Source organism: Myodes glareolus, chromosome 12 (assembly GCF_982192425.1).
Source record: "Myodes glareolus chromosome 12, mMyoGla1.1, whole genome shotgun sequence".
Taxonomy (NCBI): Eukaryota; Metazoa; Chordata; class Mammalia; order Rodentia; family Cricetidae; genus Myodes; species Myodes glareolus.
The window spans coordinates 51,956,727-51,970,446 of NC_142037.1; the positions used below are offsets into that span (position 1 = coordinate 51,956,727).

Below are 13,720 nucleotides of genomic sequence, written 5' to 3' on the forward strand. Positions count from 1 at the left end.
TTGAGTTATGACATAGTGCTGTAATACTGAAGATTTTATATCTGACTTCATATGGCAGACAACAGTCAAAATGTAGGCATGCTAAAAGCATTGGGATATTTATTTGTATCTATAGCCCACCCCAATCATATCATCGAGATAAGATGTGAAATACAAATATTCCCAAGTATTTTGTTTGAGGATTATTGAACATGGCAGATTCTGTACTGTTTCAAATTTATTGAGCGAATATCCTCCTTTAAGTATAAGACTTGTGTGTGTGTCAAATTTAATACAGCTTTTTAATACATTTATTTTCAGATCATACGCAATTCCTCTCGAAGAGCCAGGTGTACTATCATTTCTTGAATTTTACGTTTAAATATTCCATCCGAAGTAACTGATCGTTCCTTAGAAAATGTCTTTCAGCATTAGCTTTAAAAGCCTTTTTTTCAGAGCAGGCAGCTGAACCCAGGGCTTCATGAGTACTTGGCAAGTGCTTGACAGCCGAGCTGTCTCCAGCCCTTGATGGACTGTGACCTGGAAGTGTCAGCCGCATAAATGCCATCATCCTTACGGTGCTTCTCAGGGTCTTTGTATCACACGATAGAACATCTAGTTTCTTGTGATTTCCAGCCTGCATATTTTAGAAATCTTAATTATTTTATATGCATTGCCCGTGTGAATATTTCCTTAAACTAGTAATTTAGCTAGCACTAAGACACATCTCCCAGAATTTACTAGCAATCAAGCCCCAAAAGGGCTTAGATTTTTTTCAACCTCTTTTCTTTTTTTTTTCTTTTTTTTAATTAAAAATTTCCACCTCCTCCCATTTTACTTCCCTTCCCCCTGCTCCCCCTCCCCTTCCCTCTCCAGTCCAAAGAGCAGTCAGGGTTCCCTGCCCTGTGGAAAGTCCAAGGTCCAGCCCCCTCCATCCAGGTCTAGGAAGGTGAGCCTCCAAACAGACTAGGCTCCCACAAAGGCAGTCCATGAAGTAGAATCAGAACCCAGTGCCATTGTCCTTGGCTGCTCAGTCAGCCCTCATTGTCAGCCACGTTCAGAGTACGGTTTGATCACATGCTTGTTCAGTCCCAGTCCAGCTGGCCTTGGTGAGCTCCCATTAGATCAGCCCCGCTGTCTCAGTGGGTGGGCGCACCCCTTGCGTCCTGACTGCCTCGAATGGACTTAGATTTTTAAGAGTCTATAAAATACCTTGAAAAGAAATTGTATAGGTCTGTGAGTTCCCTCCAGACTGTGGATTCATTAGCATACTATTAGCTATGCTCTTAATTCAAAATGGTTCAAATATACATTTTTCTGAATTTTTTCAAATTTTTCTGTATGGATGTTACATATCAAATAATTGAATATTACCTGAGGAAGATTACCGCTGCTGAACACATGCACAGGGGTGGCACCACACACAGTGAGTTGGGCCTTCCCATAGCAATCATTAATAAAGAAAACGTCTCACTAAATTTACATTATTTTATTTTGTGGTATAATATATAATTAATTTCCCTTGATATTTTATTAAATTTGGATTTATTTTCTCAGAATGCTAAAAACACAGGCTTTTCTTTCATTTTTTACTCTTCTAAGATTTTCTTCTCTATAAAAAATGATGGGTGCTATTTACTGAGAACTGCTGTGTTCTTGGAACCGTGCTAAAGGCTTGCCAACACTAAGTGATGCTATGATTTCCATGTGACAGATAAGCATGCTGGAAGAGAGAAATTGTCGCACTTCGAAGAGTTAAAGAACTGGGGTTTTGATATTTTTTTGCCGATGCATAACTTTCTCTGACTTGGCATTCTGAGCAGCTGTTTACTTGGGGAGGAAGAGCAATCGAGTTCAACTTTGGCACATGATGAGTTTATAAGATCAAAGATGAGGTCAAGCAAGCAGTTGAGTTTAGAGATCAAGTCAAGGTGGAAAAGCAGCAAAGGCCATTGAGCGAGAGTCTCAGAAGTCCCAGGGCAGTCAGGAAAGGCCCAGTTCTTTGATTTTGTTGGTAATGTGGTTGAAATACTCCTACCGTGTCTGATTTCAGACTACCAGTCATGGAAAACTAGCTCCTACACTTTTGTGATTATTTAATAATCAGCTTATGTGAGATGTTGGAACTGAATCCCGCATACCACTGATTTCGCTGCTCAAAAGTGGTGAAGTGGTGGATCCCGAACACAAGCCAGGGGATGCCATAGATGAAATGCTGCATAGACAGTGGAAACAATTTCCAGGAGAGTCCAGAACAGCGTATTCAGTTTAGCATGGAAGTTTTATAATACATGGTTTAGTTTTCTGCTTCTCTGACCAAGCAGCTTATGGGAGGAAGAGTTGTTTTAACTCAGTCTTTAGGTGCACACTGTGCTGGGGAAGGCATGGCCACAAGAGCAGCAGTGTTGGACAGTTTGCTCATATCTGGGCTGCACAGAAGCGGGAAAGCCTGCGGATCCTGGTGCCCTGCTGACTTTGCGTTTTCCTTTTCTTGTAATGCAGACCACGACTGTTAGGATGGAGCTGCTCACAGGTGTGGTGGGCCCCCCTCAGTTAAGCCTCTAGAGACAGCCTCAGCGATCCTTCTAGAGTTGTACCTCACAAATTCCCTGTTTCTCTTAATCCAACAATTTAACAACCAAAATTAGCCATCACAAACAGGTTTAGATTGGTGGATTATTTTTTCCTGTTGACTCTGAAATATTTTTTATGTTTTGTTATTTTTATTTTATGTGTATGTGCATATGTGTTTGCATGAGTGTTGTGTGCATACCTGCAAGGACTGGCGGAAGGCATTGGATCTTGTAGAACATAGTTCCAGGTGACTGTGGTCTAAGTCGTCTGGAAGAGCAGCAGGTACTCTTAACTGCACAACCTTCTCTTAACCTCCCCCATACAATATTTTTAAAAGATTTTATTGTTTGTAAAGTATTTATAAAATGTACATGATGATTTAATAACTACTTGTACTTGTATCTTTGATAGGAACAGTAGTTTCTGACCTTACAGTTTATAGTCTAAGTCAGAATCAGAAAATAGATCAACAGAAGAGATACGTGTAATAGAGGAAACAATAACGATTGAACGTATTTTTAGAGTAGTATCCTAAGATCATCCTAAAGTGTACTCAATACTTTAAGGATTTGTACAAAATATCCTAATTTGTACAACTGAAAAAAAAGTTGAGATTTTTGAGATGTCAAAGATGTGTATGTGTGTAGTGTGTAATGTATATATGCCTGTTACAGAGTACTGTGCTTCTGCTGGAATATACACTGTATACTCTTCAGTTCACACCATCTTCTGTTGTCAGTATCGTAAATGATTTGTGTGGACTGTGCAAAAATTGTTGAAGCTATTCTACTTGGTTCAGCTTATACATTAGTAACCTGATGAACTGGTCCTGGACTGAAAGGGCAGTGTTATCAGACCATATATGAACATTGTTTTTGAATTTCATTTTTCTCACTCTGCATTGATGTTCTTGTCGCTAAGATAGCTTTATATTTTACTGGCATGTTTTGTTGTTATATTGAAAAATTTGGTTTTTGTCTTGCTTTAGTTTAGCTTGGAGATTTCAAGAATACGTATCTTAAGGAGAATATTAAATATGAAATTATTGTGCTCTTGACCCTGGAAAGTATACCCAGCTCAGAAGAACAGATGATGTAATTCATTTTGGAAGGTACTAGAGAGTGGTTTGGTTTATTAATTTCAAATATTAACTTGGGGCTTACTCTGTGCTGGACACTGTTAGAATAGAGGGGTAGAAAACAAAAGAGAAATCAGAGATCTTTAGAGGAGTCTGTCTTAATCTCCAGAGTTAGGAAGATGTTGCTTTTAGACCTGAAGAAAAGCCGGAGGGAAGAGGCCTGGAGTGTGTGCAGACACTGTGCAGGCCTGGGTGCGTGAGTGGGCATCCTGAATGGAAACTGCTTAGGACAAGGCTCTTTGCTCCAGAACACAAAGTCATGTGTCAGAGTGGCTGTTGGTAACTGAGGGGGAGGCAGCGGAACCGAGGCTATCAGGAGCAATTAAATGCTCCTCACTATTTCAGTATTTCGGTGTGGAATTGTGATACACTCACATTCATGTGATGTGTAGAGAGAAACGAAGGGGGAAGAATCAGCTCAGGTCCCCGTGTTCTCACTTAACACAGATTTATTCAGTTAGTACTTATTTAATATCTCTGACAAACGAAAAACAAAAAGAAAATAAAACAAATAAATAAAAGAACCAACTTTTACAATAATCCAGAGTTTTATGAGAAATTTCTAAAAATAACTCGTGGTTGTTAATGATTTAAAGTGAGTAGCTTGACTGGGAGGGGAGGAACCTGGTGGTGAGCACAGGAGCTGTGTGATGATAGGCCCTTGTCCTTGAGCCACCTTTTCAGCCTCCTTAGCTGTAAAGTGGAGGGCTAGTGTATCTTTAGCCTAAAGTAAATTTATTTGCTATATATATATATATATATATATATATATATATATATATATATATGGAAGTTCCGTGGGCTGAATTATTTATTTATTTACATCTGCAAGGAGCACCAGCACCGTGTGCATCTTGAGCCTGGCCTAACTGGTGGAACTGTTGTCTATTACATTGTTTTTCAGAATGATCATGATTTACTAATTCCTAGTAACAATGATCTGCTTTATAACTCTCTAATAATCGAGTTTTACTTCTTAAGAAAGTTTGGTACATTAAAATTTTAATAAGTATGTTCATCTTAAACTTAGTGTTTAGTTTAATGTGTATCATACCTTTGATAGAATTTAATGAGCCTAGGAAAATAATGTATATTTTTAATAATTAATGAAGGCCTAAAAGAAATGCTAATTTATGTGTAATCACTCTTTCTGGATTTGGTGTCTTTACTTGACATAAATGAGTATCAATTTGAAGATATTGGAGCACAGTACTTTTCTGTTTGGAAGCAGTAAAGGTGATGATATTTTTAGTTGGATATCATGAAATTCCTGTGTGCTTCCTCTCCTTGAAATTTTCTGTTTTGCTTATGCTGCATTTCTTATTCCTTAGGGCTCAACTAAAACACAGAACACAACTTCTGTTAGCCTTATCATAATAACCTATTTCCTTTGAGATTTTTATTTTCAAGTTACATCATTTTCTGCATCGATGTATATTGCTCCCCTTTTCCCATTGTAAGTGACTGTCACAGGATAGAGGCTTGTGGTTCTTTCCTGCTGGTTCATGTGTAGTGACTAGGGCAGTGCTGATACCATCTATGCTCAGTGTTCTCACTGCCATGACTATCTGAAAGAATCAAAGAAGTAAGCACCATGTTGCTAGTTTTTTACTTCAGATATCTGCTCAAAGATAAGACTGGGATTATTCCAATGATCGCTGTAATTCTAAATGACTATATATATTTCCAAGTTGAGTCTTCTCAGTTCTGTGCTAAGGGTTACTTCTTAGATGAAGAAATTGAAGTGCTTGTGAGTTTGTCCAAGATATGACTAGTAAGCATGTAAGAGGGACTTTGGAAACTTCGTGTTTTTACTATGCTCGTCTTTCCCATACTCACCCGTGCTGAGTCTAAATCTCCTGTAGTGTGCTTAGTGTTCTCCTCACCTTGAGAAGGCACAACAGAAGGTGGGATTCTCTCTTTGACCCTTAGCTTAGCAGAGGTGAAAGCATTAAACAAGTAATCTGAATTTGGGGCTTTGTTTCATTTCCAATGTTTTCAGTAATTCTTTGAGCAAATATTTACTGAGTATCTCTAGTCTGTGGATGAGAAACACTGGAGAAAACAGTTCTGAATAAGACCCAGACAGACTCCACCTTCAGATAAAGACACCAAGTATATATATTCCTAAACATATAAAACAGTCTGCTCAGTCCATATATGTATGTGTGTGTATGTATGTACGTACGTATGTACAACTAAAGAGGCCATGAATTTGGGTGGGGGTGGGGGTACACAGGAGTGATTGGAAGGAAGAAAGGGGAAATTTATGTAATTATATTTTAATTTCAGAAAAATAAAGAGTAAATTATATTCTAAAATAAGGGTTATTTAAAGCTTCTATAATAAAAGAAATAAATATGTCAGAGTAAAGGAATAGAAATACATGGAACACTGAGCTGAATGAGGCTGCTATGCTCACTGACTTGGAAAGATGCCCCAAAGTACAGCTAATATCAAAGTAGACTACAGCCCCTGAGTGAACAGAAGCATTTTGTTGTTGTTTATGGAAATGTGCACAGAGATTCTGTGCATTATATTAAAAAGAAACCTCTGAGACCTTAGCAGTGGCTGTGTGTGGAGTTAGGATTACATCATCATTTCTGTAGTGATAGGATTGTATGAGTTTTTAGTTTCCAAATATTTAAGAGTATATGAAATTTTATATAAGAAATGTTATTATTTTAAGTGTAAAATTGTATTAGAATATGACTTACTTTCAAATAAATCTGAACTTTATTTTATAACATTGCAGTAAAGTTTTTAATATAGCATTCTTCTTACCCTACCTACAAGAACAAACAAACAGAAAACTAAAGTTAATATCCTAAGTAATGGTGGGCATTTGTGGCAATGAGAATGTGTAAACAGACACAAGCTTTTTATCCAAGTTACAGGTGTTTCCTTGATGTCAGTGTGTGAGGTTATTTGCATAATTATAATATTTATAATATAATAGTGACTGCTAATATTTATTGAGAGCTTACTAAAGACAGATACTATTCTCAGTATTTTGCACATGTTAAGTAAGTTTTTGAAGTTCATACATTATTTATTTGTATTTACTGATTTTATAAGACTCAGAAAAGTTAAATATATTGCCTAAGGCTATAGAACTAGTGAATGGCTGTCTCTGCTATCTCTAAAACTGATTTTTCAAGCTTTTATTTATTTATTTTTTTTGTAATTTTATTAAATTATAAAAAGTTTCCATTTACGTCCCTCCTCCCAACACCCTCCCACTCCCCCCCTCCCTCTCCTCCTCCCTCTTTGTCCCCTAGGGAAGTCAGGGTCTCCTGCCCTGTGGGAAGTCCAAGTTCCTCCCCCCTCACTCCAGGTCCAGGAAGGTGAGCATCCAAACAGACTGGATCCCAAAAATCCAGTATATGCAGAGGAAACCAGTCCCAGTGTCATTGTCAATGGCTTCTCGGAAAGACTGCAGGCCAGCCACATTCAGAAAATCCGGCCACATTCAGAGAATCTGGTTGGATCACATGCTCGTTCATTCACGGTCCATCTGGCCTTGGTAAACTCTCATTAGATCCGACCCCTTGTATCAGTGGATGATAGTATTCCTCGCAGTCCTTCGTCATTTTCTTCCTCCTTTTGCTCCTCGTTTGGATCTTGGGGGGCTCAGTTCGGTGCTCCAACGCGGGCCTCCATCTGTATCGTCATCCAACGCCAGATGAGGGATCTATGGTGATAAGCAAAATATTCATCAGTATGGTCACGGGCCAAGGCCGGTTCAGGCACCCCCTCCTCTGTCCAGAGAACAATCTGGGGATCTCTCCTTGGACCTGGGATCCCATATATAATCAAGTTTCCTGTAAACTCTAATATGACTCCCTCCCTCAGCTTCTGCGGCAGGGTCTTCGGTGTTCCAAGGGACCCCTCCCCTCCCCCCACTGCTGCGGGCCCTTTGTCTCCTGAGTCCTGGGAAGACCAGCTAGCCCTGTTGCCCTGCTGAGCAGTTCTTCCCAGAGAGGTGAGTGGGTGCTCACCACTGCCCAGGAAGAGAGCACAGCCCCCCCCCCAGCATCTGCAGCAGGGTCTTCGGTGTTCCAAGGGACCCCTCCCCTCCCCCCACTGCTGCGGGCCCTTTGTCTCCTGAGTCCTGGGAAGACCAGCTAGCCCTGTTGCACTGCTGAGGAGTTCTTCCCAGACAGGGCTGAGGAGCTCTATCCAGAGAGTGCTGTGAAGTCCTACCCAGAGAGTGCTGAGGAGTTCTATCCAGAAAGTGCTGAGGAGTTTCATCCAGAGTGGAAGAGATGGGCAGGCGCCAATGCAAGAATTCTTCCAACAACCTGAAAGGCAACATGACATCACCAGAATCCAGGGAGCTCGAAACTAGAAGAATTGAACACCCTACTCCAGAAGAAATAGAAGAAATCGACTCTAAGCGCTTCTTTATGAAAATAATAGAGGAAATTAAACAGGAGGTGAAAATCTGCCGTAAAGAAATGGAAGATAAGTATAACAAAAAAATTGAGGAAATGAGTAAAGAAATGGAAGAGAAATATACCAAAAAGTTTGAAGAAATGAGTAAATCCGTAAATGAAATTCTGGGAAACCAAGAAAAAACAATCAAACAGGTAATAGAAACAGTTCAAGATTTGAAAACTGAAATGGAGTCAATGAAGAAATCACAAACCGAGGGCCGGCTGGCTATGGAAAATCTGGGTAAACGAACAGAGACTTCAGAAACAAGCTTAACCAATAGAATACAAGAGATAGAAGAAAGAATCTCAGACTCTTGAGGACACCATAGAGAAATTAAACACTCTGTCCAAAGAAAACAGCAAATCCAACAAATTCTCATCACAAAACATTCAGGAACTGTGGGACACAATAAAAAAACCAAATCTAAGAATAATAGGAGTAGAAGAAGGAGAAGAATTGCATTTCAAAGGTCCAGAAAATATACTCAACAAAATTATAGAAGAAAACTTTCCCATCCTAAAGAACGATTTTCAAGCTTTTAAATGTTAGTCCAATTCTTAATAATAGTTTTAGTTTTCTGCTTGGATGTAAAATATTGTCAGCATCTAGCAGTTCTGGTATCGAAATGTATTTTTCAACCTTCAAGGATAGCAAAGGGCTTCTGCACTTTCTGCTTTTTACCAGAATGAACAGATGTAGGTGGTGAATATGTCACTGGCACTTTGTTTTTCTGGGGATACAGGTTCACATACTAAGAAGTCAAGGGACTTAGCTTCAGTAAGGTTTTAGTTTAATTCTGGAGTCCACATTTTCTAGGTTGGTTTTTAGTTGAGGCTCGTTGCTTTGAATCTTCTCTTGTAAAATAGGAGTAATAATGGTGTGTTTTTACGATATGGGTGCCAGCAGTGTGTGCAGAGTCAGATTGATTACAAACTTTTTTCCTTTTTATTGAAAGCAGCTTTTTTCTCACATAATGTAGCATGATTACGGTTTCCACTCCCTTTTATTCTCCCTTATATATAGAATAAGATAAAACAAAATTAGCACATCGCATTTGTGCAAAACAAACAAACAAACAAAAGGACAAGAACCCCAGAGAAAGCACAAGAAACAGACACCCACTCAGTTGCACTCTCAGGAGTCCCATAAACATACCAAACTGGAGACAGTAAGATATGTGCAAAGGACCTATAGAGTGTGTGTGTGTGTGTGTGTGTGTATGATAAAAATTTTAAGATAAGGAAGAATCTTGTTACGACAGTGCATTATGAAACAAGGAACCACCAAAGATGCCATTGAATACATTTTCAGTTTGTCATCTGATGTTGGCCATGTGGCCTAACCTTTTACGAGTAGTCTGTTTCCCTAGTGAGACCCTTGAAGGAAACTAAATTTTCACTTGCCAGTGGTTGTCATTGGAGATTTCTTTGGAGGTAGGGATGGGGCACGTGTCATCTTTTCCTTTCAGTGCTAGGGCAGAACTGGTGAAGACCCATGTAGCCCCTGTGCATGCTGCCTCATTCTCTGTGAGTGCATATGTGTCTCCATCAGATTGATTTAGAGGGCCTTTCTTTGGTGTTCTGTATGCCCTGTGGCTCTACACCCATTACCTGTCCATGTTGCCAAGGTTTCCTAAGACCTGAGAGAGGGTTTTGATGAAGACAGACCATTTCAGGCTGAGTGTTCCAAGGTATCCGTCCCTGCATAATGTGTGGGTGTGGGTCTCTCTATTTATTTTTATCTGCTACATGAGAATGCTTCTCTGATGCTGACTGATGGCCAAGCAAAGCACTGTCTATGAGTATAGTAGAATATCATTAAAAGTCATGCTAGTGCTATCTAGTCTCAGGTTCTTGATCACCCAAGCAGGGTTGGGTATGGGTGCCATGTTGTGTCAAATCAGATGTTGGTTGGTTACTTCCACAAACTACCATTGCACTACCATATATTGCATGTAGGGCACCATTGTAGATCAAATACCTTCCTGTACCAAAAGTGCTAGTTCTTAGGGGTGAAGACTGTGTAGGTGCCAGCTCAACATCACCTCGTTCACTGAGTCGTGCAGCTGTTGTCTTCAGCAGACATCCTTGCTGTCTGTGGAGAGCCACGTACAGTCTTATATGTTGCCTGGTTTTTGTGGGTTTCCATGGAATCCCTTTGGCCAACAACGCAATTAAATGTAACCCATTTCCAGTACTGAATGCTTCATTTGGTGACAAGAGACTCTGTCCTTCCTATTGTTTGGTGGTTTTGTTTAGATTCCATTCATACGTGTATGCTTCATAAGCTACTGCTGTACTAGGTTCCTCACTACTGCTCAAATAGCTTGTGATTTTAGCTCTTTGTAATCCCCCCTTTTACCCCTCTTTTTTCCTCTCTCCATTTGATCCTTCAGTTCCAGCCACCCTGCATCCATTCGTAATCATCTATTTTATTTTCCTTTCTGAGAGAGCTATCCGTCCCTCCCTAGTTCCTTACTCTATACCTATCCTCTGTAATCTCAGGAATTGTAGCTTTGTTATTATTGACTTTATAGCTATTATCTACATATAAGTGAATATTACCGTATTTGTTTTCTTGGATTTAGGTTATCTCACTCAGAATACTTTTTTTTTTCTAGTTCTATTCTAGTTCTAGTTCTATTTGCCACAAACTATTCAATTTCACTTTATAACAGTTGAATAATACTCCATTGTATGAATATACTACATTTTGTTATCCATTCTTCTGCTGACATTCATCTAGACTGATTCTAATTTATGACTGTTATGAATAGATCAGCAGTGAACATGTTTTTGCAGGTGTTACTGGGGTAGGATGAAATAATCCTTTGGGTGTATGTCCAAGAGTGGCATAGCTGGATCTTGAGGTAGATTGACTCCCATCTTCCTGAGGAATAGCCGTATTGATTTCCATAATAGACTGTAAAAGTTTGCACCTCAGGCAGCAAAGGATGAATGTTTCCCTTTTTCCACATTCTAGCCAGCCATTTATTTCATGATGTTAGCCATTTTGACAGGTGTAAGATGAAATCTCAGAGTAGCTTTAATTTGCATTTCCATGATTACTTAAGTGTAGGACATCATCTGAGTTTCCTTTTTTTTTTTTTTTTGATAATTTTCTGGTTAGATCTCTATCCCATTTTAAAAATTAGGTTGTTTTCTTGATACCTAGTTTTCTGAGTTCTTTATATATTTTAGATAATAGTCCTCTATTGGATGTATAGTTGTGTTGGAACATGGTCTATGAATGTAGTCGTGTGAGGAAATTGTGAGTGCTTATAAAAAACTTCAATAACACAAGACAGTTAGCATTACCAACGTCAGCTTATGTATTAAGCTGTTCTTTGGTATTTTACTCTTTTAACCAACTTTAAAGGCTCATGAATTTACTCTTTCTTACACATAAAAGTATATTGGCATTTTTATTATTGAAGTCGTTGAAGATTTAGTGTCTGGTGCTGTTTCGTATGTCACAGTTTGGATTTCTGATTCTCTATAAGAGTGGCAGAAAACACCTGGATTCTGACTACAAAACTGAAGCCGTGTCTCCCCGCTGTTGTTCTGTTTCTGCTGCTGCTTCTTTTTAAACAAGATGTTGTTTATTTGAAATTCCCTTGCTCTACATTGGATAATTAAGTATATGCACCTTATTTATTCAATAACTAGCTTAGTTTTCGGTTTATTTGCTTTCTACTTAACTTTGTTACTTAACTGCCTACAATAGAATTGATTCAATTTAAAGATGTTTAAAAGATATTAAAATACTTAAGAACCTCCTTTACTTGCATGTTATTTTGTTTTGAAGTGAAATGGAATGTGCACAGAAGTATGTATATATATATGCACATATGTACATATGCACAGTGTAATCTTTTAAAAGGACATTTTTATTTTTTTGATGGGTTTAATTTTCATGAAATATTCCTGTTTTTTTAGGTAAGTTCTTTTATAGATTTACCTTTATGTCAGTATGATAATGAAAATGTAGTGTGTGTTTTTGGATAGTAAAATTTCTTTTTTTATATTATCATTTATATTCAATACTTAGAGATAATATTTTGACAGTTAAATGTAATGATGTTTCCTCTTCACTGTTTTGCAGTTTTCTAAGCTTGTTTATTTTGTAAAGATGATAGACTACCTTGGAATTTCTTGTGCATATTTTTTGAATTGTGTGTTTGATACAAGAACACTGGTATGTGGGCATGATGGAGTAAACAAATTGAGTTGGTTAAGTGCTTGTACAAACAGATGAGAAAGTACAGAAATTTTTTTAAAAGACAGGACCGAGAACTAAATGAGAGATTTTGGTATTTTTAATCATACAGTTTTTCTTAAACTAAATACATATCTCTTAACCCCAGTTGCAGACTAGAAAGTTTGGCTTTTTTTGTTTTGTTTTTTCTTTCAGAATGGAGATCTAGTCATCTCACGGTCATCACACCTAGTTGTACCTTCTTTCTATGTGTTTATCTTGCCTCTATCTTTAACCCAGGCACTAAGTTACCCTCATGATACCTGCTTTTTCCTAATGTTTTTTGACCATCATGGATATCCGTGACTCTGACTAAAATAGTTTAAGAAGGAAAAAAATCAAAATATAGCAAACTTAAAATCTTATTCCCCAAATATATTTTCATATCTTGCTGATGGCAAATCAACTGTCTTCATATTTGATTTATTTTAGCAACAAAATTTTCCTTGGTTTACGCTGCAAGAAGCATTACCCTGTGGTGTTACTTCAGCGTCCATGTGTTTCTGCATTCTGATAGTGTGTGAAGACTGCTTGTGTGCACACCCAGATTAGTCAGTAAAGGCCACTCCACTTTGTTCTCTGACATGTTTGTCATGTGTGTCACAAGTAGTCCCTCTTCCCGAAATTTTTATTCCTAGAAAACACATAATGTTAGCAAAAAGTCTCCAAAACAGTTTAAGGGCTGGAGAGATGACTCTGCAGTTGAGTACATGCTGCTTTTCCAAAGCACCTGAATTCAGTTCTTAGCACTCATATCAGGTGACTTATAACTGCTTGCAATTCCAGTTCCAGGAATCTGGTTTATGTAGGCACCCCCCCCCCCAACACACGCACACAGAGGCACACACACACACCTTTTTAAATTGAGTATAATTGTTAAAATGAGACATTTGAATATGTATATAAGGTTGGAATTTTTGGGGAAAGTTTTTCTTAAATATCGTTGGCAAGTATTTGAAGTCTTGGGTATTTCTTTTTGTCATAATTAGAAGATGGTTGGCCTGTATGTAGAAGCTTACCTAGAAAATAATTCGTTTTACTTTAAATGTCAAGTCCAGTGGATTTGCTTTGATGAGTTTTCTTATATTTGCTTTTTTGTCTTGCCATTTTGAATCTCGATTTATGGTCTGTGATTTAGAATTTTTAAATGTGTCCTTTATTCTTGTTGACCTAAGCAATTTTCTTCCAGTGAGTGTTGGAAACATAGAGACATACTAAACTGGTGTTTAATATCTGGAGAGCAATGAGGGTAGTTTTCTTGCAGTGCTAGAAATGGGTCAACCAAATGTCATTAGTGCCCATCTTTGGGAATGTGGCGACCCTAGGAAGTAT

The 13,720-nt window shown here is 38.3% G+C and overlaps 1 protein-coding gene across 6 annotated transcripts in view; it reads left to right on the top strand.

Moving 5' to 3' along the window:
* The window catches only part of Tdrd3 (tudor domain containing 3), a 159,472-nt gene that overhangs the window by 106,240 nt on the left and 39,512 nt on the right, over positions 1 to 13,720 (top strand). The window lies entirely within an intron of this gene.